We start from the raw sequence: 26,252 nt of genomic DNA, 5'->3' as shown, positions 1-26,252 counted from the left end.
GGCCTGAGTGGCTGGGCCCCCAAAGCGGCCTCACCCCGACATGGATGGCTGATTTATATAGTATTATTCCCTTGGTGGTTTGATGCTCTCTGGAAAGCCAGTATTTCCCCCCAATCTCTCATCCTGTTATTGGATTTCACCTTTGTGGTTATATCCTAACACCCAGTACAGCCTGAGGGTCATTCTCAGAGACAGAGGCAGATGGAAGGAGGGGGCAGGAGATCTGGGATGGGCCGCTGCCCTGCCTCTGCTTGGCCAAAGGACCTTGGATTTATTACTTCACCACGATGGGCCTCAGTTTGTCTCATCTGCGAAAGCAATGCTGTCTCAATGGCATCTACAGTCCTTCCCAGTTCCGCGAGTCTTTGATAAGCTCTGGAGAAATCCTCAGAGACTTAAAGAAGCCCAAGTGGTCCTACATTATTCAGGGCACAAGCAAGAAACAGTGTGTTACACACACATTGTGGTATCTGAGGAAAGTTTCATAAAGGGACCATTTACAAAGATGTGGGCTGGGAGAAGGGCAATGGCAAGGAATAGTGTGGCATTTCGGGGCTAATAAATCATGGACAATGCTGTTACCACCCTCGGGCCTGAGAGCCCGGGAGCTTGAGACAGAGAAGGCTGGGTGGGGGGTGAAGACACCTGACCCTGGCCGCCTTTGGAGGGACTCGGCCAGCCTGCAGCGACCCCTAGAGAGGGATCAAGAGAACACAGGGCCTGGCCTCACGTCTCAAGCACCCTCTTGACTGAGGATCATGGGAAGTTGGGGAGCCCAGAAGCCTTTCCGTGCCATCCTCCCACCTCAGCCTCCTGGGCACAGAACAGCGGAGAGGGGTGGGGAGCAGACCTGGGGGTGCCAACGGAAGATATTCGGCACAGGTCACCCCTTTACCCCCCCAGTTTTTCCTCTTGTCTTTTGTCCAGTTGAAAAATGGGCCTCCCCAGCACGGGGTGGAGGGTGCAGAGCACATAAAGTCCCGTCAGTGACTGTATCATTGTGGGGTGACACCACTTCAGTCAAACTCCTACCTGAAACTGAAAAAATTAGCTGCTTCCTTCCATCATCTTCCTGTGTCCCCCCCCTTATCTCATGCCAGCCGCGGTTAGGCTGAGCTCTTTACCTAGAGGGATCACCTGAGCCTTCATTCTGGAAGGATCTAGACCTTGACGATCGTTTTTCCACTGTCCTGGACTATTGGACACGGAAGTACTCAGAAGTACCCCAGTGAATCTCCTGGGTCCACACATAAGACCTCCATTCCCCTATTATGTCATTTGCCCCTTGGGTTTTGGGATCAACCGCCCTGGTCAACACACTGATCCCTCCTCTGACTGTTGGTTAGGCAGCATGAAGTTCCCCCAAAAACAATCATGACTCATCTCCTTGGGCAAGTCCTCTTCCCCCAGACACTATATCAGCCAGGGTTCCACCAGAAAAAATGAACTATTTTTTTGCAAAGAATTGGCTTACCTGGTGGAGATTGGCTAGGTGAGTCTGAAATCCTCAGGGCGGGCCGTCAGGAAGGACAGGCTGGAACTCTCGACAGGAGCTGAAGCTGCAGTTCACAGAGGATGTTTCTTCTTCTGCAGGGAAACCTCAGTTCTGCTCTCAAGACCTTTCAACTGATTAGACCAGGCCCACCCAGGTTGTCAAGGATAGTCTCTCCTTTACTCAAAGTGGATTGAGTGTAGGTGTTAATTGCATCTACAGACTACCTTCCAGCAACACTTAGACTTATGTTTGGTTGAATAACTGGGGGCCAAGCCTAGCCAAGTTGACCCATCAAACTGACCACTACTGGCACTAACGACAGCTCCAAACCCTCCAAGTCCACAGCACCAGGGATGGGAAACAAGCATCACTTCAGAGGGTGACACAGTGCAGTAGAGAGAGGGACAGTCTCCTCTGCACCCCCTTGCTTCCCAGGCCCCTGTATTCTGGCCAAGGGGAAAGTGGTCCGTACATTAGCTCTCTTTAAAGGCATGTGGGAGAGGTGTGATGGCATTCTGACCCCTAGCTTATCATTTCTCCATTAGTACTGCACTTGAGCCTTCAGCCGGCTCTTACCCTCTTCCATTAAGCCAGCAGCTTCTGAGTAATGTGCTATTTGGGCATTAGCTCATTGCCACTCTTTCTTTACCCTAAAGTGGAGGTGAACAAAAGGGGGACATTTTGGTAAGGGATGTGCTGGTCTCTTACAGGGTAGACCTGATTTTTATCATAGATTACCAATAATCATGGTTTCTACAGTACATCAAATGACACAGAGCAACAAAAAATATGTCTCCCTAGCTCTTAGGTATTTCTATTTGAAAAATAAAGCTTCAAATCATCTTCTTGATTTCTATGAAGAGTTCAGTGAAGCTGCAGAAAAAATAAAATGAAAGATTATTGATACCTTGTCCAGATAAACCCTAGACTTTTGTTAATCTACTCACACATTTGCCTGATGGTGCAAATGTAAATTCCGGCAAACTCCTTTCAGACTGGAAACTTCTTACCAAAGAAAATGAAAAGATCTTACCTGCTAATGGTCCTGCATTCAGGGAGCGTAACTTGCTTATTTGGGATACAGTAAGTTCCCTACATACAAATGAGTTCCATTCCGAGTGCCCGTTTGTTAAGTCCACTTTGTTCGTAGGTCCAACAAAGTTAGCCTAGGTACCCAACTAATGCAATCGGCTATATAGTACTGTACTGGAATAGGTTTATAATACTTTTCACACAAATAATACATTAAAAGCAAACAAACACAAAAATTAAGGAAAACATTCTTCATCTTAAAGTACAATACCTTGAAAGGTACGCTAGTACCAGCTACATCACCGCTACTTGCATGCTTCCGACATCCTGGGCTTGAAATAAAGATACTGTACTACTGTACTCTATACAGTCCTGTACAGTAAAGTACACAAAAGCACAACCACTTGTAGAGGATTCATACACATGACAGTGTATGCCAGACACGTGAACAAACTTAACGTGATTGGACATGCGAACGCACGTTCGCATCTTCGAAAGTTCACAACTTGAAGGTTCGTATGTAGGGAACTTACTGTATTGGTGCTTTCATAATGAAAGTTTTTGGTCACCTTGTAGCTTTCCTAAAACATGCAGAAGCACTTAGTGAGACTTTTGACTTTATAGAAATGGAAGGATATAGCCTCCCTTGCCGTGTGCCTAGGAGATGGCTCTCGTTATCTCCTGCCATAGAAGGGATGTTGACTACTTACAAAGTCATATTTTCAAAGTTTGGGAAAAGAAGAGTGCCCTTCTCTAATTTGGAAAGAACACTGAGGATAAGAATGGAGAAAAGGATTACAGCAAAGCAGAATTAATCTGCTCTTTCTCCAACTGTTTGATGATCTTTGAAGAGGCCATCAGGAGCCTAGCAAAGGATGAATCGACTGAACCTGGGTTGTTTTATGTTATGTGGAGGTTATGACAAAAACTCACTTACAAAAAAGACTTTTAAAAAATAAGACTGTTTAAAAACTAAAACCAAACCAACCAAAAAACAAACCAAATCACCAGAAAAGGGCAACAGGATTTTCTCAATTTGTTTACTAATTTTGGACATGAATACCCATACGGTGAATTTCTAGATGCAAAGGGCCTGACTGAGAAACAGCTGGTCAACCTAGACAAGCCCATAGATACAGAGTGGATGGGCATTTTTGGAGAGCTGGAAATGAACTCTTGCAAGTCTAAAAATGTTCTGTTTATCATGTATTAGTCAGGGTTCTCCAGAGAAATAGAGACAGAGAGACAAAGAGACAGAGACAGAGAGATTTTAAGGAACTGGCTCATTTGACTGTGGAGGCTGGTGAACCTGGAATCTCTAGGGTGGGCGGGCAAGCTGGAGACTCAGGTAACAGCTGATGTTTCAGTCTTGAGTCCAAAATTCATGAGACAGGCCAGCAGGCTGAAAACATAGGCAGGATTTCTATGCTGCAGTCTTAAGGCAGAATTCCTTCTTTCTCAGGAAACCTCAGTCTTCACTCTTAAGGTCTTCAACTGATTGGATGAGGCCCACCTACATTATGGAAAGTGATCCACTTCACTCAGTGGCAACTGATTGAAATGTTAATCTCATCTAAAACATACCTTCACAGCAACGTCTAAACTGTTGTTTGACCAGACACCTGGGCTCCATGGCCCAGCCAAGGTGACACATAAAATTAACCTTCAGAGCCAATAAAAAGTATCCCTTGTTCAAACACTTTTGTTGAGAGGCTATTCAGCTCAATGTCATCACCTTGGACTGGTATCAGGCATCAGCGTAATGTGGGCTTCATAAGAGGAGAGCTATAAGTCAAAGTGAATTTTACTTTGGTCTATGTTCAGTTTTCTCACTATATAGATGAAAAAGGCAGTTCAGAGAAGTATTACTAGAGGAGGAAACAAAAAGAATAAAAATATCTTATTATAACACTGCATAGGAAGAAACATATTATTGCTATTTTTTAAATTAAATATAGGCGATATCTACTTAATTAGGCCTGTTGTGTTTGTTTTCCTTTCCTTTAAAAGTTTTACATTTATATACCTTAATATAGCCTACAAGATTTAAATATCCAATAAAGAGCTGAAATATATTGCTCTATCAGAGGACCGAAAGAAACATTATTAAAGAAACATTTATTAAAATGTTTATTAAACATTAAACAATAAATTAAAACATTTATTAAAATAAAATAGTTTTATTTTCTCACATATATTATTTGTTTAATTAGTGCACCTACTAATTACAGTCAGCCCTCCACATCTGTGGGTTCTGCAGCTGCGGATTCAACCAACAGTGCAGACTGAAAATATTTCTAAAAAAATTCCAGATAGTTTCAAAAAGCAAAACCTGAATTTGCTGCACTCAGGCAACTGTTTACATAGCATTTACATTGCATTAGGTATAATAAGTAATCTAGAGATGACTTAAAGTAGACAGGAGGAGGGAATTCCCTAGCGATCCAGTGGTTAGGACTCGGTGCTTTCACTGCCGTGGCCTGGGTTCAATCCCTGGCTGAGGAACTAAGATCCCACGGGGCTCGGCCAAAGAAAATAAATTAATTAATTAATTAAATTAAAATAAAATAAAGTACACAAGAGGACATGTGTAGGTTATATGCAAATACGACACCATTTTATATAAGGGGCTTGAGCATCAGAGCATTTTGGTAAGGGGGCGGGGGTCCCCCCATGTATATCAAGGGACAACTGTGCTACTAATTTCCATTGTTAACTAGTCCTAGTGCTGTTTTGTTTAAATAATAGCATTTACATAACAGAGAAGTAAGTAATATAGAATAATATGTCATTTTGGATAAATACCTATTTTTCATATTTTCCTGTTAAAGGAATAAAACACATGTATCTGAGTATTGATTATATACTATATTACTATAGGTAGTGCTGGTTGTTTTTCAGTCTTATGTGGCCATGTCTCAGGTCGACTTTCAAAAACGTTGGTCACCCTGCCCATTGACCAAACACTGCCAGGACCCAGAGGGCAGGGGGGCCTGTGGATGTAACCCCACCAATCCAGGGCCCAGAGCAGAGTAGAGGTGATTGAGGGGTGGATTTGGAGGAGGAAACAGACACCTTCCCAGTTTCCTGGTGTGTATTGTTGGGGTACATGATGCTGGGGTACTCTCAAGTGCCCAAGACCTCCAACAGCATAGCTACGTTGACAGCCGTGTAACAACTAGGAAATGGACAACGCTGATTTCCATGAAGGAACCAGGGTTTTCTTAGGGCTGCTTCCTAATCTCTTTTCAAGAAATGATGGCACTGCTGGTGCCCCAGAGCATCAACTGAGTGTGACTTTTCATTCACGTGCCTATGGTCAGTCAGAAGCGTACAGCAATCCCGTGGTTCAATTTTCTCATCCATAAAATGGGAAAAACAAAGCACAGATTTGTCTTGGGACAATAGTTAATAGATAGGAAAGCACCTTGACAAATTTAGTGATTCAATCATTTCTTGGCATTTAGCTCTTCTGCCTTTCAGGCCACTGGAGCTTTTCAAAAAATAATAATTCACTGAAGTTGGATATCTGATTCAGACTAAGGAGTAATAACCACCATAATAATAGCAGACATTTACTGAGGGCTGACTATGTGCCAGAATCTGTGGGAAGTGCTTTTACACAGATTGTCTTATTTAATCCTCATAATATCCTTAGGAAGTTGAATTACTGATGTATTTCACAGAAGAGGCTTAAAGCATTAAACAACTTGGCCCAAGTTTCCAAAACTAGTAAGTAGTAGATCTAGGGTTTGAATCCAGGCAGTCTGACTCAGCCCCTACTTTTTTTTTTTTTTGGTACACGGGCCTCTCACTGTTGCAGCCTCTCCCGTTGCAGAGCACAGGCTCCGGACGCGCAGGCTCAGCAGCCATGGCTCACGGGCCCAGCTGCTCCGCGGCATGTGGGATCTTCCCGGACCGGGGCACGAACCCGTGTCCCCTGCATCGGCAGGCGGACTCTCAACCACTGCACCACCAGGGAAGCCCCTCAGCCCCTACTTTTGACTACTAATACAGTGCTTTGTAAAGCCAAGATAACAACCAGGAACTATTCCCTGTAGAGAGATTTTTGATAAAATATTGCAGAATGGTGATGAGATGTGTGTACTGCAGAGAGTATTAAACTCCATCAGGATTCAGGCTTTGAGCCTTCCATCAGCACCAACACAGAGTAATGATAGATTTAAAAAAATTGCCATGCTCAAAAAAACATAACATCTTCATCAGCCAGCAAACCTAAAGTGAAAGCAGGACTGAAGCTACCAGCCTCCTGGACTGTGGGCCTGGAAGCAGTTAAAGGAAGCAGGGAGTTTGTTTCCTACACAGTGGTTGAGACTACAAATGGCTCATACGAGGCAGGGAACAGCGCCAAGGATGGGGTGCAGCTCCCTCCTTATAAAGAGGATAAAAATGCTTCTATCAACCACTGCCGAGACTCAAGATACATACCTATTAAGATGAGGAAAAGCCTTGACTTGAAGCCAAGAAAGATCTGGTCAACTTATCAAATGGCTCAGTGGCTGGGACTGCAATATTCCCAGTTACCTCCTTAGGATGAACACTCTGAAAACCCACTCTAAGATGTGGTTCTGAACTGGAGACTCTAAGGGGCCTGATAGAGACCAAAAAAACCCCAGAAAGGGAGTGGTGAGTACAGAGCCATGCAACTACAACAAAATGAAACAAAACAAAAATAAATTAATTCTTTTTTTTTTTTGGAATACTTACATCTGAAAATGTTTTCTTTTAAAAAAATTTATTTATTTATTTGGTTACGCCAGGTCTTAGCTGTGGTACGTGAGCTCCTTAGTTGCGGCACATGGCACGTGAACACTTAGTTGCAGCATGCATGTGGGATCTAGTTCCCTGACCCTGACCAGGGATTGAACCTGGGCCCCCTGCCTTGGGAGCGTGGAGTCTTAACCACTGCACCACCAAGGAAATCCCAAAATAAACTAACTCTTGATGAACTCACACTAAATCAACAAAATCAGCAATCAGAAGATGAAATCACTTTAGAGAAAAATTTACTATGCTGAGTATCTTCTAAGAGTTAAAGGCAGGAGTAACAGAGATTAAAAAACAAAAGAGCAAAAAAAAACACAACTAAGGAGCTGAACCAGGTGGAGATGAAAAAAAGAAGAGATGGGTATGAAAAAGAACCACTTAGAAATCCTGGAGATAAAGCAGCTTATCACTAAAATTTACAAAGCTTGATAGAATTGATCAAAGTTTAAATTGGAAGGCTAAAGAGAGAATTGATGGACTGGAAGGTCATTAGGGAGGAATTCATCTAGAATGTAGCACAGAGTGATAAGTTATCCAAATGACCAACAGCATGAGCAAGTATTTGACATCAATATTCTCAGATTGCATTTTTAAAAATAGTTAGATATTGGTTACAAGTCCTAAAACAAAATGAAGCAGAAATGTGGAAATATGAGACATAATAATTTACCATGTGTAAAAGCTAAACAAACTGCTATATTAGTCAGGATTCTCCAGAGAAACAGAACCAGTAGGATGTAGATGTACAAAGAGATTTATTATAAGGAGTGAGCTCACATGATTATGGAGGCTGACAGGTCTCAAGATCTGCAGAGTGGGTTGGCAAATTGGAGACACAGGAGAGCCAGCAGTATTGTTCCAATCTGAAGGTTTGTGCAATCTGAAAATGAGACCCAGGAAGAGCCATTGTTTCAGTTTGAGTCCAAAGATAGGAAAAAGCCAAAGTCCCAGTTCCAAGGCCATCAGGCAGGAAGAATCCTCTCTTACTTGGAGGAGGCTCAGCTTTTTGTTCTATTCATACCTTCAACTGACTGGGTGAGGCCCACCCACATTAGGGAGGGCAATCTGCTTTACTCAGTCTACAGAGTCAAATGTTAATCTCATCCAGAAACACCTGCACAGACATACCCAGAATAATGTTTGACCAAATATCTAGGCATTCTGTTGCCCAGTCATGTTGACCTATAAAATGAACCATCACATGTGCCCATGGGAAACTTACCAGGCACAGCACCCTGGTCAGCCAGGGAAATAAAGGGAGGAATTGCCCCTTCTTTTTGGAAAGAGAGGTGAATGGATCATAAGGTTGGGGATCTCTGGGTGCAGATGTCTGGGATCCTGGGTGCTATCATAGAAAACACATGTACTTTGAAACTAGAGAGACCTGGGTGAGACTCTCTTCCCCCCCCACTAGCTGTGTGACCTCGGACATGTTACTTAATTCCTCTGAGCCTCATTTTCCTCATCTCTTAAAAGAGAGCAATAATAGTACCTACCTCAAAGGGATATTGAGAAGATTTTACAAGATGCTATGTAAAACCCTTAGCAAAAGATTTCAATCTACAATAGCTCTGCCATGGTCAGCACTGGGGATGTGGACAGCAGACCCACCTCTGGTCACGGCCACATCCATCCTTATCGTGACCAGGGAGGACCGTGCAAAGGAATGAGATCTGATGGACTTGCGTCTAAATCCCGCTCTGCCTGTTCTGTACTATCTGCAAAAGTTTGAGTTCTCCCTTTACGCTCTGAGTGTTTGCTTCTCATCTACAAACTGAGGGTGGCACACCTGTCTCTAGAGCAGTGTTTCTGAACTGGGAACCACTTTTCCCCCAGGAGACATTTTGGACTCTCACAGTTGGGTGGGGGTTGCTATGGGAGTCTAGGGGGTGGAGCCTAGGGATACTGCTCAACAATCCTACAATGCATAGGACAGGCCCCCCACCCATCTGATCTGGCCCCAGATGTCAACTGTGTGGAAGTTGAAAAACCCTAGGAGAGAAAACTTAAGTGAGATCATCTTTAGAAAAGGCTTGACTTAAGAAATACAGATAAAGGCTGTCATCATCATCATTACCATGATCATCATCACATGAAGTGGGCAGATAGACAGTGGGTGGGTTTCTGCTCTTCTTGCCCTCCCTCCCCCAGCCCTCTCCTATGGCTGGGGGCACTGACGAGGAGAGGAAGTGTGACTGCTCAGCTGGCAGCATTCCCCCTGCTCAGCACCTACTTGTGACCTCCCATAGAGAAAGCCTGCCGGCTGCAGGTCCTACGTGCCAAGTTCTGGAATGCGGCTTCCGGGCAGCCGCATCTGCAATGCTTTCTGGCTCACTCTGCAGACCTCCAGCCTCCTGCAGCTCCTCAGCTGACTCAGGGGGAACCTCAGGCTAGGCAGGACCCTGAAGCTCACCCCAGCCCCTAGATGGGCCTCTTCTCCAAGGGCTCCCACACACCTCCCAGCTGCTTTGGGGGATTTAGTTCACTCTGCGCAACCCTTAGCTGTGATCCTTTCCTGAAATCTTAAAGAAGCCTTTTCTTTATGATTCTGTTTGTGCTTGTTTTATGTGCAGGCATCGAAGGAAGAGGCAGCTAGGGAGAAAAGCAGAGGGGACGGGAGAGCGATGTCCAGCCCGTCTGCAGGAGCGCCGTGCCCATGCTCCAGACTCAGTCCCCTGAAATTTCCCAGAACAGAAGTTCTTCCTCCCGCCTCTGCAAGGGAGGCCAGGGGGAAAGACCCAACCCCGCACTCCCAGACGAAAAACACAAACAAAAACAGCGACCCCCCCTGCCAACGTGCATATGAGAGCTCTGGCCATCCCTCCGAGCCTTCCCAGGGAGCCCAGCATCCCCAGGTCTGTCCTCAGCTGGCTTCAAAAGGCGGGGACAACAGACCACACTCAAATCCCTCCAGTGAAGCATTGCTGCTTCTCATCTGTTTAGCCACAATCGAGAAAAGTCTAGTCGCAAAACCTTCCCCCCAGGCTGCAGAAGATTTCTCCTTTGAGGTAGTTCCCAACGATAACACTGTAATCGAAACAAAGCCTGCTCTCCTGGAGAACCACAACTGGGGATTCAAGGAGAAAGCAAGCCTTCCTCCCCAGAACATGCTTTCCTGGCCTGCGATGGGTCCAACTTTTTTTTCTTTTTCCACAAGAGAGCCATAAACACAGAGATACCAAAGAGTTAATTTGCGTTTTTTAAACCTCCTTCCCAATGCCCGCTCTCATTCCTGCATAAAATCCTCATGTCCAGACATCAAATCAGTAAGCCCTGTTGCCTGTCAGAGAATACAATGTCAGGCCATTAGTATGTTAATAAGTCCGGAGGGCGACAGGTGGCCTACTAGACAGCTCAATTAAGCTGCTCATTAAACACACGCTAACGAACAGCCCAGGCAGGGCCTGAACAGCACCATTCTGTAATGACATGATGTCAGAGTGAACAAATGAGGAAAAATAACAAAAACATTACAGCAGGGACAGACGCCACTAATAAGGACCCCTCGCACTACATCAGCCCGCAAATCAATGAGCCACAGGGATCAAAAAACTCGACCCAACATTCTCAGGAGACTGAATGCAGCAAGATTCTTTTTGGTCAGTACTGAAAAAAAAAATCCAACCCCCCGGCTGAAAATTATCGCAGAATATCCCAAATTAGCTGCTAAAAAAAAATTAAAAAGAGCAAAAGTTTGACATGGAGCTAATCACAAAGTCTGAGAAATTTGTATTGTTGAGTTTGAATGAAAATCATTATTTAATGGGATCATCATTTACATTTGATTGGCATCTTTTTTTTTTTTTTTAAAGACCACAGGTTTGAATCATTTGCCTGTTCTCCTCGGCCAGCATAAGGGCGCAGCGGAATGTAAAAGACCAAGCAGCCAAGTTTCTTAGGTGAAGATCTCACTTGTAATTATCTGAAAAGAAGAGATTTCCAGAGGTTGCTAGAGGTTTTTCTCATTTTCAAGTAAGGGGCTTCCTGAATAATAAAAAAAATCAAATCTCCACCAGGCATGGCTCTGACATTGGACATACATATTGCTAAACTAATAGGCTGGTTCACCATTAGAAGGTCATGACCTTGGCTCTTATCTTTGTCAAGTTAGCAGCTGACGCCTCCTCTGTGAGTAGCTTTCTTCAGGCCTCAGGGAGGTGCTGCACCCCTCGAGGGCGAGGATGGTAAGCTGAAGACAGGCAGAAAACTCCTAACCGTGGCTGTCGGGTTTGCTTTTGTGAGCTGGAGCAGGGATCTTGGAAGCACAGTCCTTTCCACGTTTGTTGAACTTCCTCTGCGCAAATTTATGGTCCCAATCTATGATGGGGGCTGGCAAGGCTCTCGCCTAGGAGTAGGTCACTTTACCTCCCTGACTCTATTTATCTCCCCTATTTATAAAATGCAATTAGATTGGGTGTTCTCTCTGCCCTTCCGGTCTAAAAGGGTCTTTAGTACAAAATAACTGTAAGATGCTCATGGAATTGACCATTTGGTTGGAAAGACAAAGCTAGTACAGTAACTGAAAATAATCCAAATTCAAGAACAAAGTGCAGTGTGTTCCCTGAAGATACACTAAGAATTCAAAACTGGAAGACACCAGCAGTTTGTAAGGCTCTATGTCAATTCCTTGAAAATCAGCTGGGCCTGAGTAGACTGAGAGGATGCAGCGGGTAGGGCTTCTGCTCACTCCTCAGACACAAGCAGGACCAGAAAGTGGAAGGGCAGGAGGTATTCCAGGGCAATGCCTTTTTCACACATACTCCTATCAATAAAAATAAGTTAGAGTACACCTCAAATATGTGTATTTAATTTATAAATAAGCATCTATTACTATACTAATATATTATTAAAATATTAAAACATACAGCAGAACAAGATAGTTTTTCTTTTTTTGGCCACACCACGTGGCTTGTAGGGTCTTAGCTCCCTGACCAGGGATTGAACCCAGGGCCCCACCAGTGAGGGTGCCAAGCCCTAACCTCTGGACCACCAGGGAATTCCCCAAACAAGACAATTTTAAATGATGAGATTTAAAAAAAAAACCCAAACAGGGAATTCCCTGGTGGTCCAGTGGTTAGGACTTTGCACTTTCACTGCCAAAGGCGCGGGTGCCCAACACTGAGGCAGGACGACATATTTGCATATTAGATAAAATATGCATATTTGCATATTAGATAAAATTTGCATTTTATCTAATAGTTGCGTATTAGATATACATATTAGATAAAACCCCCAAACAGAAGTCCAAACATTTTCTCTCTATACTCCAGAAGATCATAGTGGGCAACTCCTGGGGATGAACACACCCCAATTTTGAGACCACTCTACCAGGTGCGAGGAGGGAGGGGAAAGGATGTCAAAGTACACCATGGAGGGCATGCGTGTGTGTGCGTGTGTCTGTGTGTGTGAGTGTGTCTGTGTGTGTGTGTAAGGTGTGTAGGGGTGATGGTGACCAGACCTCATGGGGAAGCAACTAGAAAGTAGGTGGGATGTGGCAAAGCCTCAGGAGACATTATGTGTGAGGACAGAGGTGAGGGGGAGTCTGGTGAGTTTGGGGAGCACAGCAGTCCAGCTTTTTTCTTAGTGGGTGCTAAGTCCATCCTCAGGCTGACAGTGCCCAGAGCATGCAAGAATCCAGCAAACATTTACTAAGGTTCCTCCTCTGCTCAAGGAACTGTGGGGAACACAAAAATGGGAACATTTCATTCCTGCCCTCAGGAAGTTTATAATCAAGCCACTCATTCAACTACCATTTATTCAGGAACTTCGCTTTGCCTGTTTCTACTCTGGGGGTTGGGAATAATAGCAGATGGCACAAGCTTGGTCCCAGCCCTCATGAGCTTATTATGGTCAAGTGGGAGAGACAGGCGTATTATCTAACTAACTCCATTTCGAGTCGGATTGTAGTAGATGTGGCGGCAGAGGTGGGAACAAAGACTTGTAGGAACATGGGTGAGATTGTGGTAGATTCTGTAAGAATCGTCCAGGTACCAGTAGGAGCTCTGGGTCAGTGCTGTCCAATAGAACTTTCTGGAACAATGGAAACGTTTTCCATCTGTGCTGTCTGATATGGTAGTCACATGTGGCTATCAAGCACCTGAAATGTGGCTAGAGTGACTGAGAAACTGAATTTCTAATTTTAATAGATTGACCTTTAAACACTCACACATGGCTAGTGGCTACCACATGGGACAGCACAGCTGCAGAAGATCGTGGGGGTGAAATGACTGGAGGTGAGTTTCATGTGGATGACATGTCTTCTTTCTTAAAACCTGTACTTTCCCTTTGTACAGGGTAGAGACAGCCTAGAAGTCAAGAAAATAGTTTTCCCACCATAATGCTAAATCCCCAGTGATGGTTACAAGGCCACAGACAGTGGGGGTACTGATTGATGCTGGTCTGGACACACTGACTGATAAGAAATGAAAAAGAAGTTTAAATTTAGAACATATTTTCCCCTCTTCTCTTCTGGTCTGAGTTCAAATCTCACCTCCTCTGACAGTAGTATCTTGACCTCACATCATCATCTTGGAAAGCATGGAGAGAACCTGAAAAGCAGTACCAGCTTGTCCACCAGGAGGCAGTGCATGTGCCTCAAGATCACACAGATCAAGATCTCTTGGACCTTTAGACAACTGTTTTCCAGAAAATGGGGAGAACTACTTAAGTCCACTTTTAGATTTTTTTTTCTCTCTTCTCTATTGTGTTAGGTGCTCTAACAAGCACAAGTGGAGAAGTAGAGAAACAAACTTCTGTTCATATGTTAAAGCAAAGTCAATCAGATGGCAATGGATACTGGAACGGGCTTTTGTTTCCTTACTTGATTGGTGCTATGATAAAGACAGGAAAGGTTCCAAAGCCAAGGCCACTGAGAGGAGATTGGGGGAACCTCTATTCAAAGATGGCAAGTTGAATGCAAGGGTTATTCTCCAGTCCCTCCTGAAACCCCACTACAGCAACAGCAGAGGAGGTATTTTGGAGAACACACAAACCTACGGGATGAAGAGAACAAGAGTGCGATAATAGCAATAAACTTTGGAAGCTGGAAAGTAAATGTATGTTCGGTAACTGATGTAACAGAACCGAGAAAGCTGAATCACAGCCACCAAGTGGGGAAGCCAAAAGCAACCCAACTGCTCAGGAGTTGGTGGCATTAGGGATGAATGCAAGTGGGAATAAAGGTGACTCTACAAGCAAGATGACTGATTAACAGTCCTTTAGAGAAGTGGTTAGATCTCCTACCTTCCTTTCCTATTCTGCAAAACCAGGCCAGACAAATGTTCACATTCTGAATGTTGACATCTCCAGCCAGTTTCTCCATCTTGTTTCCAGAAAAATACTAGTAAGGACTATAGCTTCCACATGAGAGATAGTAAGAGCTTTCACTACAGTTCTTCTAAAAATGCAAGAGAAAAGACTTAAAAATAGTGATACCCAGGGTTCCCCAGGAAAATGACCCAAGAAGATCACCCTACTGAATCCCATAGTTGCCAACCCTAGGCACGTGCACAGAACTTACCATCAGCTCTTAGCGTCCCATTGGTAAATATAGAGAGACACTTAAGGATCAACTGACATTTGAGAATGGGCTCTAACAGAAAAGGCAGAACCAAAGAGGAGGGGGAGTCATTTGGAGGCAACAGAAGCTATAGAAGTTATATAGGGAGAAGAAAAAGTTTTAAAGTCATTATTAATATTCTCAGAGAGCAAGAAGAAAATGTTGTATTCATGAAATAAGAATAAGATTCTATTATGCTATATACCTTAAACTTATATAGTGATATATATCAATTCAATCTCAATAAAACTAGAAAAAAATAGGATTCTAATTTTTTTTTTTTGCAATACACGGGCGTCTCCCGTTGTGGAGCACAGGTTCCGGACGCGCAGGCTCAGCGGCCATGGCTCACGGGCCCAGCCGCTCCACGGCATGTGGGATCTTCCCAGACCGGGGCACGAACCCGTGTCCCCTGCATCAGCAGGCGGACTCTCAACCACTGCACCACCAGGGAAGCCCCTAGGATTCTACTTTTAAAAAAAATTCAGAGAAAAAACAAAAGCGCTTGGAAAGAGCAGAAATGAAAAAGGCAAGGATAGCAATCAGAATGCGTAGCAAAAACACAAAGAAAAAATAGAGAGAAGTAATGCAATTATAGGACGACGCCAGAATGTCTAAACCCAAATTTGGAAAGCAGATCCAGAGACAATGAGAGAAAATTCCCAAAGAAATAATTCATGAAAACTTCCCAGACATCAAGAGCCTAAATTTCCCAACTATACCCAGCAGCATGGATGAAAACTGATTCACCAAGACATATCATCATGCAATTTCATCACACTGGGACAGAGAGAAGATACTAAGCGTTTCCAGGAAGAAAAAAGAAAACATGTTTTATGCAAAGTGTCAAGAATCAGAATGGCTTTGGACTTCTCAACAACAATATTATAGAAAACAATGGATAAATGTTTCAACATCCTGAAGAAAAGTATTTCCAAAGGTAGAATTCTATACCCAGCAAAACTATTAATTAAAAATGAGGGTATAATAAATATGTTTTCAGATATGCAAGGCCTTATTGAGGAAGCTGCTGGAGATATTTTTACTTTAAATGGATTAAAATTTTTAAAAATTTAAAAAAAGGAAGATGTGGGGTCTGGGAAACGGGGGTTCCATCACAAAAGAGAGGTAAAGTTACCTCTAATACAACAGCTGCTAGTAGACGTAGAGGGTAACCAATCCAGAAGGTTCTGGAGGAGACTTCTTCAAAAAGACAGAATTAGTGTGTGAACACATTGAAAAGAGTTTCGTGATAAATTATTAAAACTGATCAAAAATATAAGACAATTGTTAACTTCAGGAAAAGCATAAGTTGTTGAGGAATACAAAAAGAAACATAATATTTAGGGTTCCACTATTCACAGCATTTACAGAATTATAATAATGTAAACGCTTAGTATCAGTCTCCAAAATTTCAGTGAAACTGTACAGGGAGAATGGAGGAAAGGCACCTGTGTGTGTGTGTGCACGTGCGCACGTGTGTGCATGTGTGTGTACGTGTGCTCTATGTGAAAGAGTAAAATCCTTTTCTTCTGTAGAGGAAGTTAGTAGGCAATGCTTAAAACTAAAAAACCAAGAAATAGCAATAAAATCATGTTATTACAGATATATAGGATGTAAATATCAAAAGAATCTATTAAAATGAAAGTGATTGCCTCGGTTTAGGAAATGGTAGAGGGGAAATGGAGAGTTGAGGAACTCCATTTTATTATAAGCTTTTCAAACCTACCTGACTCTCTAAATTCTGTGAATTTATAACTTTGATTTTAAAAAACCAAATTACAATAAATTTGAAATAAAAGGAAGAGATAAAAGGCCCAGAGCAGGGAACAGGGCAGGTTTTTCTGGAGACTCCTCAGTCTGGATCAACACACTGGTGCTGGGAGATCACACCCACCTCCATGCTGCCAGGCTGCTCGAGTGGGGTACAAGGGAACAACTCTGGTGCTGCACTGCCTGCATTTAAATCTCCATGCTGTGACATCACAGCTGTGTAACCTTGGGCAAGTCCCTTAACCTCTCTGTGCCTTGGTTTCCTCATTCATAAAATAGGTAGAATGATAATCGTACCTAGTTCTCAGGGCAATATTTGGAACACCCTTCTCTAAAAAATTATTCATTGTCCAAAATTCAAATTTAACCGAGCTTCTTGTGTTTATCTGGTACTTCCCCAAGGGAAGGTAGACCCTTGAAGAACCCAGCTCAGGGACTGTTGTCTGTGCCGGCGCCAAGTTTGCCTGGGTCAGCTCATTCCACGTGGTTCCTCCGGTCCTGGGCTCCGAGGCAGTATCGGGGGATGCAATGGCCTCTGGGCTCCAGGTGGGCACAGGCATGCTTGCCTTGATCACCAGGGTGCCCAAGCGCTCTGCGTAGAGTAGCACACAGACCAGGCGCTCTATAAAGAATTGACAAACATGCAATTAATTAATCTAGCTAGACTCTTAGAAAAATAAACTGGAAAGAAAAAAGTCAAGTATTTTCTCGGGTATAAGCCTTTCTTAGAGAGTGTTTTCCTAAAATCCTATTTTAGAAACTGTCCTAGAAAAATTAATTTCACCCAGAAATGATTGTAAATTGTGTGCTTTGTCAGGAATTTAATTGCAAGAGGAAATTTGGGGTAGACTCGTTTCATTAGGCAATGTTCCCCCAGGGAGTTGTTGGGGATCAACTCTGTGCCCGATGAATCTGAGACCCCTTATATGTGGAATCTAACAAAACAGGAACAGACTCACAGACATAGAAAACTGACAGTTACCAAAGGGAAAAGCGGCAGGGGAGGGATAAATTAGGAATTTGGGATTGGTAGATACAAACTACTATATATAAAACAGGTAAACAACAAGGTCCTACTGTGTAGTACAGGGAACTATATTCAATATCTTGTAATAAACTATAATGGAAAAGAACCTGAAAAAGAATAGACATACATATATATGTATAACTGAATCACCTTGCTGTACACCTGAAACATTATAAATCAACTATATTTCAATTAGAAAAAAAGTGACTGTCCCCTTTCACACCCAATGCTTGATTGCTACATGGGCTGAACCAGAAAAGTAAAGTCTAGTTGGTCTGGGTGTAGGCGGAACCATAAAACATTAGAGCTGGAAGAGTATTAGAGGTAATTGATCCAACCAGATGAAGAACCAGAGACCTGGAGACGGAACGTTCCTTCCCCAGATCGCCAACCTCACACCCAGGTTCATTCCATCCACCCATCTCTCAGGGCCGCATCCTGTTAAAGGAGACTCCAGGCCCTGTGGCACGGGCTGTGGACAAGAGGGTGCTGTTCATTCCACCTGAGGTGACCACGCTCAAGGTGCTTGCGTTTGTGGTTGTAGCATTTCGCTTTTGCCTGCTTTGGGGACTCCCCAGATGCCACTTCCTTCCACCTTCACACCCTTATCAGTAATAAACAAGTGAAGGGACTCGTGGTCTGCCCAGCTTCTTCAGCACTGGGCCTTGGGAATGTTAGGTTTCCTCATAGTGTCCGGTGGGCTGAACCCTTGCCGTGACCTCTCAGAGCAGGCTGCACCCAAGGGGCAGGAATCCAGCCCACAGCAGGTACTCGCGCAGGCTCTGTGGCCCCTCTTCTTTGCCCCAGTCAGGTGATCCCATGTGTGGGTTTGCTGGCCTTGCTTCTAGTCTCCAGCCTTGCGAGGAAATGGGTGAGGATGGTGTGAAAATCCAGACCCCTTTGCAGGCCCACAGGGAGAACTCTGTGGCTACGTGAATGCGCCTGCTTCCTTCTGAAAAAGGATTAGGTGCGACAAAGTGCTTGAGCCCTCAGCTCTTTTGAAAAGAAACTCAGTCTTAAGTGCTAAGCTCAGATTCCGGGAAACCAGGCCTGTGGCCTCTGCAGCTGCTCGGATTCCAGCGCCACCGGCTCCCGCATGGGGGGATTTGCACCAGCTCTTGAAGGGGGTGGGGTGGGGCAGACCAGATGTTTTAAGGGGATTATTGCCTGAAAGAAAAGTCCAGATTTCCTGTATGTCATCCACTTCTTAAAGGCACTTTTTCCACTTAGTGCCACCAAAGTTGGAGGGAATGGAAAGTAAGGGTTTGCAACTTCTGATCTCATCCAACACCCTAAGCGTCACGTGTCTCATCTTATTAATCCTCACGGTGACCATATTACCTCCATTAAGGGCTGAATTGTGGGCCTCCCCAAATTCCTCTGTTGAAGTCCTAAACCCCCGGGACCTCAGAATGGGCCTGTATTTGGACATAGGGCCTTTAAAGAGGTAATTAAGTTAAAATGAGATTATTGGGGTGGGCCCTAATCCAATATGACTAGTTTCCTCATAGGAAAAGGAAACTAGGACACAGACACATGCACAGGGGAGACCATGAGGACACAGGGAGAAGGCAGGTAGCTATAATCCAAGGCGGGAGGCCTCAGCAGAAACTAACCCTGCCGACACCTTGATCTTGGACTCCTGGCTTCCAGGACTGTCAGAAAATAAATTTCTGTGGTTTAAGTCATTCAGTCTGCGGTATTTTATTATGGCAACCTTAGCAAACTAATAGAGCCCCCATTTTACAGAAGGGGAAAGCAAGGCTTAGCCAGGTTCAATAACTGGCCCAAAGGTGGATAGCTCCTAAGTAGCCCATCTTGGGCCCAGATTTGGTTTCCAAACTTGTTTTCAAATAAGCAGCCACACCACTGAGATGGGCTGGGTGAGAGATTTTGCCATCAGGCCGTACAGACGGTCAAGGGATGATGGTGCAGCTGTCAAAGGCTGTGTTCTGTGGTAAATGGTCCTGGCCCATCTGTGAAAAATCTTGGGAGCAGTTTGAAAAAGCAAGAACTGCCTTTCTGGGCTTGGCTAAGAGCCACTTGAGGTGGGCACCTGAAATCGGCATTTTTGACAGATTTCCGAGATGATTCTAAGGTATAGTCTAGTTGGAGAATCAGTTCAGGAGAGAAAGTGCTCACAAGGCATAGCTCCTGATCGAGAATAATTTTCATATGTGAAGGACCATTTATTTAAGACAATTTCGCAGCCATGTCCCCTCCCCCACGACTGGTACGGTCTGTAGTCTGTGGAGGGACATCCGGAACTCATGGCGGCCTCTGCTGGCCTTTTAAGCCTCCTACGAGCATCGGGTTCACCCCAGCACAGAGGTGGATCCACCACAGGCCCGGTAGTGGGATCCGTGCTTTCCACCTTCCAGGCAGCAAACAAGTCTCCCTTGAAAGGTCTCCTGCTGCAGGTACCGCTGTTCTCCCTTGAAGAACCTCAGTGGAGATACACATGCATTGGTCATGACCCTCACAATGTGCCTCTGAATCATTAACATAATTACTAGGCTGTAGGCCAAGCTTCTCTGATGGGCCCGGGTGCAGCTTCTTCAGCTCAGAAGTTGCAGTTGGCCACTTACTTAGAATTCAGAGAAAAGCTTGTTGCTTGGGGCCCTGAAACCCCACAGCCTCTTAGTGAAGGGATTCTGCTCCACTGAAGTCCTTTAGATTGGAAAGGACCCATCAGGTTCCAGCCATGAGGGGTATTTTCTCAATCATAAACTCTGTCCTACCTGCCTTATGGGGTTGTGGGGAAGACCCACTGTATTAGTTACCCATTGCTGCGTAACAAAACACCCTAAAACTTAGCAGCTTAAAATGATGACAAACACTCCTCGCCTCACAGTTCCAGTGCACCAGGAATTCAGGAGCAGCTTAGCTGGGTGGTTCTAGCTCAGAGCCTCTCACCTGGTTGCAGCCGAGATGTCAACCGGGGTTGCAGTCATCTGAAGACTAGGTTAGGGCTGGAGGACCTGCTTCCAAGGTGGCCCCTCACATGCCTGGCAAATGATGCTGGTGGTTGGTGGGAGGTCTCAGTTCCTCCCTTGTGGGCTGTCCACAAGCTACTTGAGTGTCCTCAGAGTACGGCAGCTGGCTCCCCCCCGAGAGATGGTGACCCAAGTGGGAGTAAGGCAGACGCTGCAAAAACTTTTATGACCTGGCCACAGATGTCACGCTGAAATATCCTACAGGTTACACATGTCAGCCTGATTCATATGGGAGGACACTACAGAGAACGTGAATGCTGGGAGGTGAGAATCCCTGAGGCAGCAGCCACACCACTGAGATGGGCTGGCTGAGAGATTTTGCCATCAGGCGGTACAGACGGTCAAGGGATGATGGTGCAGCTGTCAAAGGCTGTGCTCTGTGGCGAATGGTCCTGGCCCAGCCGTGAAGAGTCTTCCTCCATTTTGCAATCGCCATGTGTGCCTGAGTCTTGTTTGCATCTGGGTAGCATCCAGGAGTGCAGTGGTTCTCTGAAAGAAGCAACCAGACGTTGCAGAACAGACACAGTGTGTCTATCTTGTATCCAGTTCCCAGAAAAATTAAAAATACACAAGCATGTACCCCCAATGTACCTTTGACAATACCTGGAAACGTCTTTGGTCGTCACACGTTGGGGAGGAAATGCTAGTGGCATTTAGTGGGTGGAGGCCAGGGGTGCTGCTATACAGCGACAAGATACAGGACACCTCCACAGCAAGGATGACCAGGACCAAATGTCACCAGTGCCAAGGTTCAGAAGCTGCCTTAGAGACTAACCCAACTCTCCCAATGGGCCCAAGACGGTGGAGTCAGAGTCACATTCGTTTTTCTTGGCATGGCTTGATGTGAGGGTGGGGGAAAAGTTAGTGCAACTTGGACAGGCTTCGTACATCCGGTAGCAACATTCGAGGTTAGAAGGAGCGCTGGGAACAGTAAGAAAGTAAACTAAGATCTGAGTTCAGAATTGCTACCTCTGTTGTCCTTGGAGAGTTGGAAGATGCTAACCTCAGCAAATGAGTTCCCCCAAAGAACTCCTCCAGCTTTCTAAACGAAGAAACTGCGAGTGACTGCAGACCCCTTTGGACTCGGTGAATGAGTTCTGTTGTCATTACCTCAGAACACCAGAGGGCGCTCAAGAGAGGAAGAGGTGATCAGGTGCCCGCCAAGGTGCTCCCGTGTGTCTTTAGACGGCGAATCCCAGGGGCTGGGGAAGAAGCTAGAGATTCAGCCCTGCCCCTTTCATCTCAGTCACCTCACTGACCAGCATTGGGTCCTCCCATTCTTCTGCCCAAAGCGGCTCAGCAAAACTTCCTGACATCAAAGCTAAAGAAACCACAGTGAAACCTGCTGGCTGAGGAGCTGAATCTCGGGCACTTTCATATTCTCAGCCCCTTGGTGCTAGAGAGGGAGATTTTAATTTAAAAAGAAGCCTTGGAAAGTGATGCTACAATGATCTCTCAATGCAAGGACTAGGATTATTTCCCTGACAGTGAGATTGACGGTACAGTAATGGAAAGATCACTGACTGCAGCTCAGGATCTAAGAAGGCTCAATTTTACGCTTACTGCTTATCTCTATGGGACCCTTGGGACTCAGAGGCTCATCTGTAGACGTGGGTGGATTGGGCGGTGGACTAATTTCCCAGGGTTGTTGTAACAAAGTACCCCAGACTGGGTGGTTTAAACAACAGAAATGTATTCTCTCACAATTCTGGAGGCTAGAAGTCCAAGATCCAGATGTTAGCAGGGTTGGCTCCTTCTGAGGCTGTGAGGGAGAAGCTGTCCCCAGCCTCTCCTCTAGCTTCTGGTGGTTTTCTGGCAATCTTGTAGGAGCATCACCTTGGTATCTGCCATCATCCTCTCATTGACGTTCTCTCTGTATTCGTCTGTCCTGTATCCACATGTCCCCTTTTTATAAGGACACTACTCACCTCGAACCTCATCTTAACTTGATCATCTGCAAAGACCCTATTTCCAAGTAAGGTCACATTCCCAGGTACTGGGGGTTACCCCTCAGCATCCTTTGGAGGGACATAATTCAATCTACAACAGATGGCTTCCGAAGTCTCTGCCGGCTTCTTGCCGTTACAGCTATGGAGTCCTGAGAATAGGACCGACTCCATGCTGTGCTAACCATGTGTCCAGCGAATGCTTCCCAAGAGGAAGGGGTAATGGCTCCAGGCAGGGAAAACCGACTCCAGCTAGGCAGCGGCTGGAATGTTCAAGTTGATTGGTGACGATCCTTCCCAAGGGGCGGTTACCACTGTTTGTTGCCACCCTCAGTGTTTCAGAATCACTTTGTTGCCAGTTGGAATAAATGGAAAACGTGTTTAACTTAAAAAGCGAAGCGTACAATGCTATTGTATTGCACAAGGAAACGTGCAGCGGGCCAGGGGCAACTGCCGTTTCAAGATGATTGAAGAATTTGATCCAGTGTCTGGCTACACAACTGCATCCTTTGAAAGGCACCTCACAGATGGGTTTCATAATCGAGAAATGCATTTGTTCTTTGTTCGCGTATAAAAATAACGTGATTCAAAGCTTAGGGTCGGATGTCTTTCTGAAAGTGATTTCCTTCTATCATGCACACAAGTACTAGTATGTTTTCACGGAAATGACAGGCAGGTGGAAAGGTAGGGTTATTACTGCACTCTTTAGGAAAGCGTGCATGTCCATCAAAAAAAAAGTCAAAGGGTTTGTAAGCAGACAGTGCAAAAGGAAAACGATAACCAAATAGAGCGTCTCGCAAGCCTTGCTTTGTGTTTAGAACGCTAGTCGCAGAAAATTAAAGGCATGGCGTACTTTGGGTGCCAAGTGCTTCACAGAGGGTGGGAAGTCACAGGCTTGATAAATTTTCAGGTTCTGAGACATACAATATAGAGCAACCTTCTCCAGTAATTAATTATTCCCTACTCAGCATTTTCCAAAGCCCACAGTACCTGACCAGCTTCACATAATCTTTCAGTCTCTCCATCAGTCAGTGAAAACAAATGATTTACTTTAAAAAGGAAGAAGCCTGTCCAAGAATCACACAATTAGAACTTCCTACCGGTACCTGGAAAGTGGGACATTTTCCGAAGCCCGATGACTCTGATTCCATCCTGTTTGGCTGGTTTTGGACCCCAAGACATCACAGGGCTATTCAGTGTTCCCAGGATTACTGACTTTTTTGTAGAACAAAAAGGAAACCTGTCTGATGTTTTCTTTCTTGAAAGACCTACATACAAGAAGGCTCTGAGGGTTTTTCTGGAGTGGGAAACACATGGGTTCTGGTTTTCAAACACCTTCATTTGGTCTGAGCAAGTTCCTCAAATCATAATTTGTGAATCGATGTGTTCATAATGGGCCCTGCCTGAACCCTTTTCAATTCGAGACACAGGACCCACTTGGTTACTGACTCACAGCGGGATACAGAGAACTGAAAGGGCACTGCTGATTCAATTACCCACAGCAGAGGTTCTCCAAAGCCAGTGAGCTGGAGAATCATGGCAGGGCTTATGAAAGCACAGACTGCCTCCGCGGGTTTCCCATCCCACCCTGGGAGTGAGGCTAGCGTGCGGGATGCAGGAAAGTGACCCGGTGACAGCTACCATACCTGCATGACCTAAAACCAGACACAGTCACCCCTGGTTAATTGCAAGCTGGCTCGGCATCTGACTAGGAGAGCGTAACAGAGACAGACCCTCCAGGAGGGACCATGGCCTGCGTGTCAGACGTCATCAGAGGGTGGGACGTGAGATGGGGATGCCTCTGGCTGAGTCAGCTCACCTGCTGCAGGCTGAACAGTGGTTGCAGGGAGGGGAGTTCCCGAACCCCTCCTTGAAAAGGGGATTTCAAAGGCTGTTTGAACAGCAGACTTATTTAAAAATATACAAAACACGGAGACAGAGCTTCTCTGGTTGAAGTGAGAAGCGAGTGAGTGAGGAGTCTGGAGGCAGGAGAGGGTGGGGAGAAGGACACCCCCACCCCGGCATCGCCCTTCTCTTGATCCCACAGTGCTGGACCTTGTAGTACCTCCAGGGAACCCCCCACCCAAGTTCCTCGGAACACAGTTTGGAAACCACTTAGTGGTTCTTTCCCTTCTCCTTCACCCATACATCCTCCAAAAGCTTTCCAAGCTCCTCTGTAGGAGGGAGTTTGAGGTGCTGTGAGACACACAGATGCCCACAGCATCCTTTCCACCTTCAACAAAGTAGAGACTGTCTAGAAAAGATTGGACAGAGTTTTGTTGGAGAATTGCTGGATAATACAATAAAATGAGTATGTCTGGGGGCATCAGCAGGTAAGAGTTGTTCTGTGTGGGTTTACCTAGTAACAGCAGCGCTATCAGAGACCGAGAAGCTTAACCAGAGAGGAGTAATCCCGGGTCCTGGTAGAAACCCGCATGAGTGAGTGTGTATGTGTGCTCGCGCACGGTAATGGGGGTCCTTTCGGACAACTGGACTTCTGCACGTAGCGGGCCCTCAGGGGATAAGGCTGGGACTGCTCGTTTTGCCTACTCATAAGACCACTCCATCCCTTACATTATGGGGAGGTGGGATAGCCTCACAGTTAAGAACAGAGACTCCAGAGCCACACTAACCAAGTTCAAACCCCAGCTCCACCGCTTTCTGCCTGGGTGAACTTGGGCAAGTTACTTAATGTCTCTGACCTTGTTACTTCATTTGTAAAAATGGGGATGATGGTGATGACAGAGCGTGCTCCGCAGGGTTGTTGAGAAGATTAAATGAATTAATATATCTCACACCTTAGTGTTGACAAGGACTATACAAATGTTTGATATTTTTATTTTATTACAAGAGGTTTTCTATGCTTACATATTAAACTCTCAATAAATATTTTATTTTTATTTTTAGGGGGCAGGGCTGGGAAAGATTGGAAGCTGGATTCTTAGAGGACTAAATCCTCCAACTTCTCCTCTCAAGCCTTAAAAATCTGTTTTAATGGCACGTGGCACCTTCAAGGCCAGCTGTGAACATTTTTGCATGATGGGAGCAGGGGTTATCTGATATAAGAGTTGGGTAGCTCTTAAGAGAAGCAAAAGGGGGTGGGACCCAAGATTGACCCCTGATCTCTAGTGTTTTGTTCTCCCCACCTCTTTCTCGTAATTCAAGAATTAGTGCTAAAACTGAGGGGCGAGTAGGAGAAGAGAAGTGTATCCTTCAGAAGCTTTGGTCACTAGAACAGCAAAGCCCATAACAGGGGCTGTTTAATGAGCACGTACTACGTACGTGCTCTGGGCTGTGTTCAGTGCTTGACATATGTTCTGGCCTAGGCTAGGTTTCCCAGGAGACGCAGAAACAAAGGTTCACGTGTAAGTGATTTATCAAGGTTAAAAATCCTTGATAGGGCTTCCCTGGTGGCGCAGTGGTTGAGAGTCCGCCTGCCGATGCAGGGGACACGGGTTCGTGCCCCGGTCCGGGAAGATCCCACATGCCGCGGAGCGGCTAGGCCCGTGAGCCATGGCCGCTCAACCTGCGCGTCCGGAGCCTGTGCTCCGCAATGGGAGAGGCCACAACAGTGAGAGGCCCGTGTACCACAAAAAAAACCCCACAAAAATCCTTGATAAATGAAGGAAAATCCTTG

Source organism: Delphinus delphis, chromosome 4 (genome assembly GCF_949987515.2).
Source record: "Delphinus delphis chromosome 4, mDelDel1.2, whole genome shotgun sequence".
In the NCBI taxonomy this organism is placed as follows: Eukaryota; Metazoa; Chordata; class Mammalia; order Artiodactyla; family Delphinidae; genus Delphinus; species Delphinus delphis.
This window is presented reverse-complemented; position numbering follows the sequence as displayed.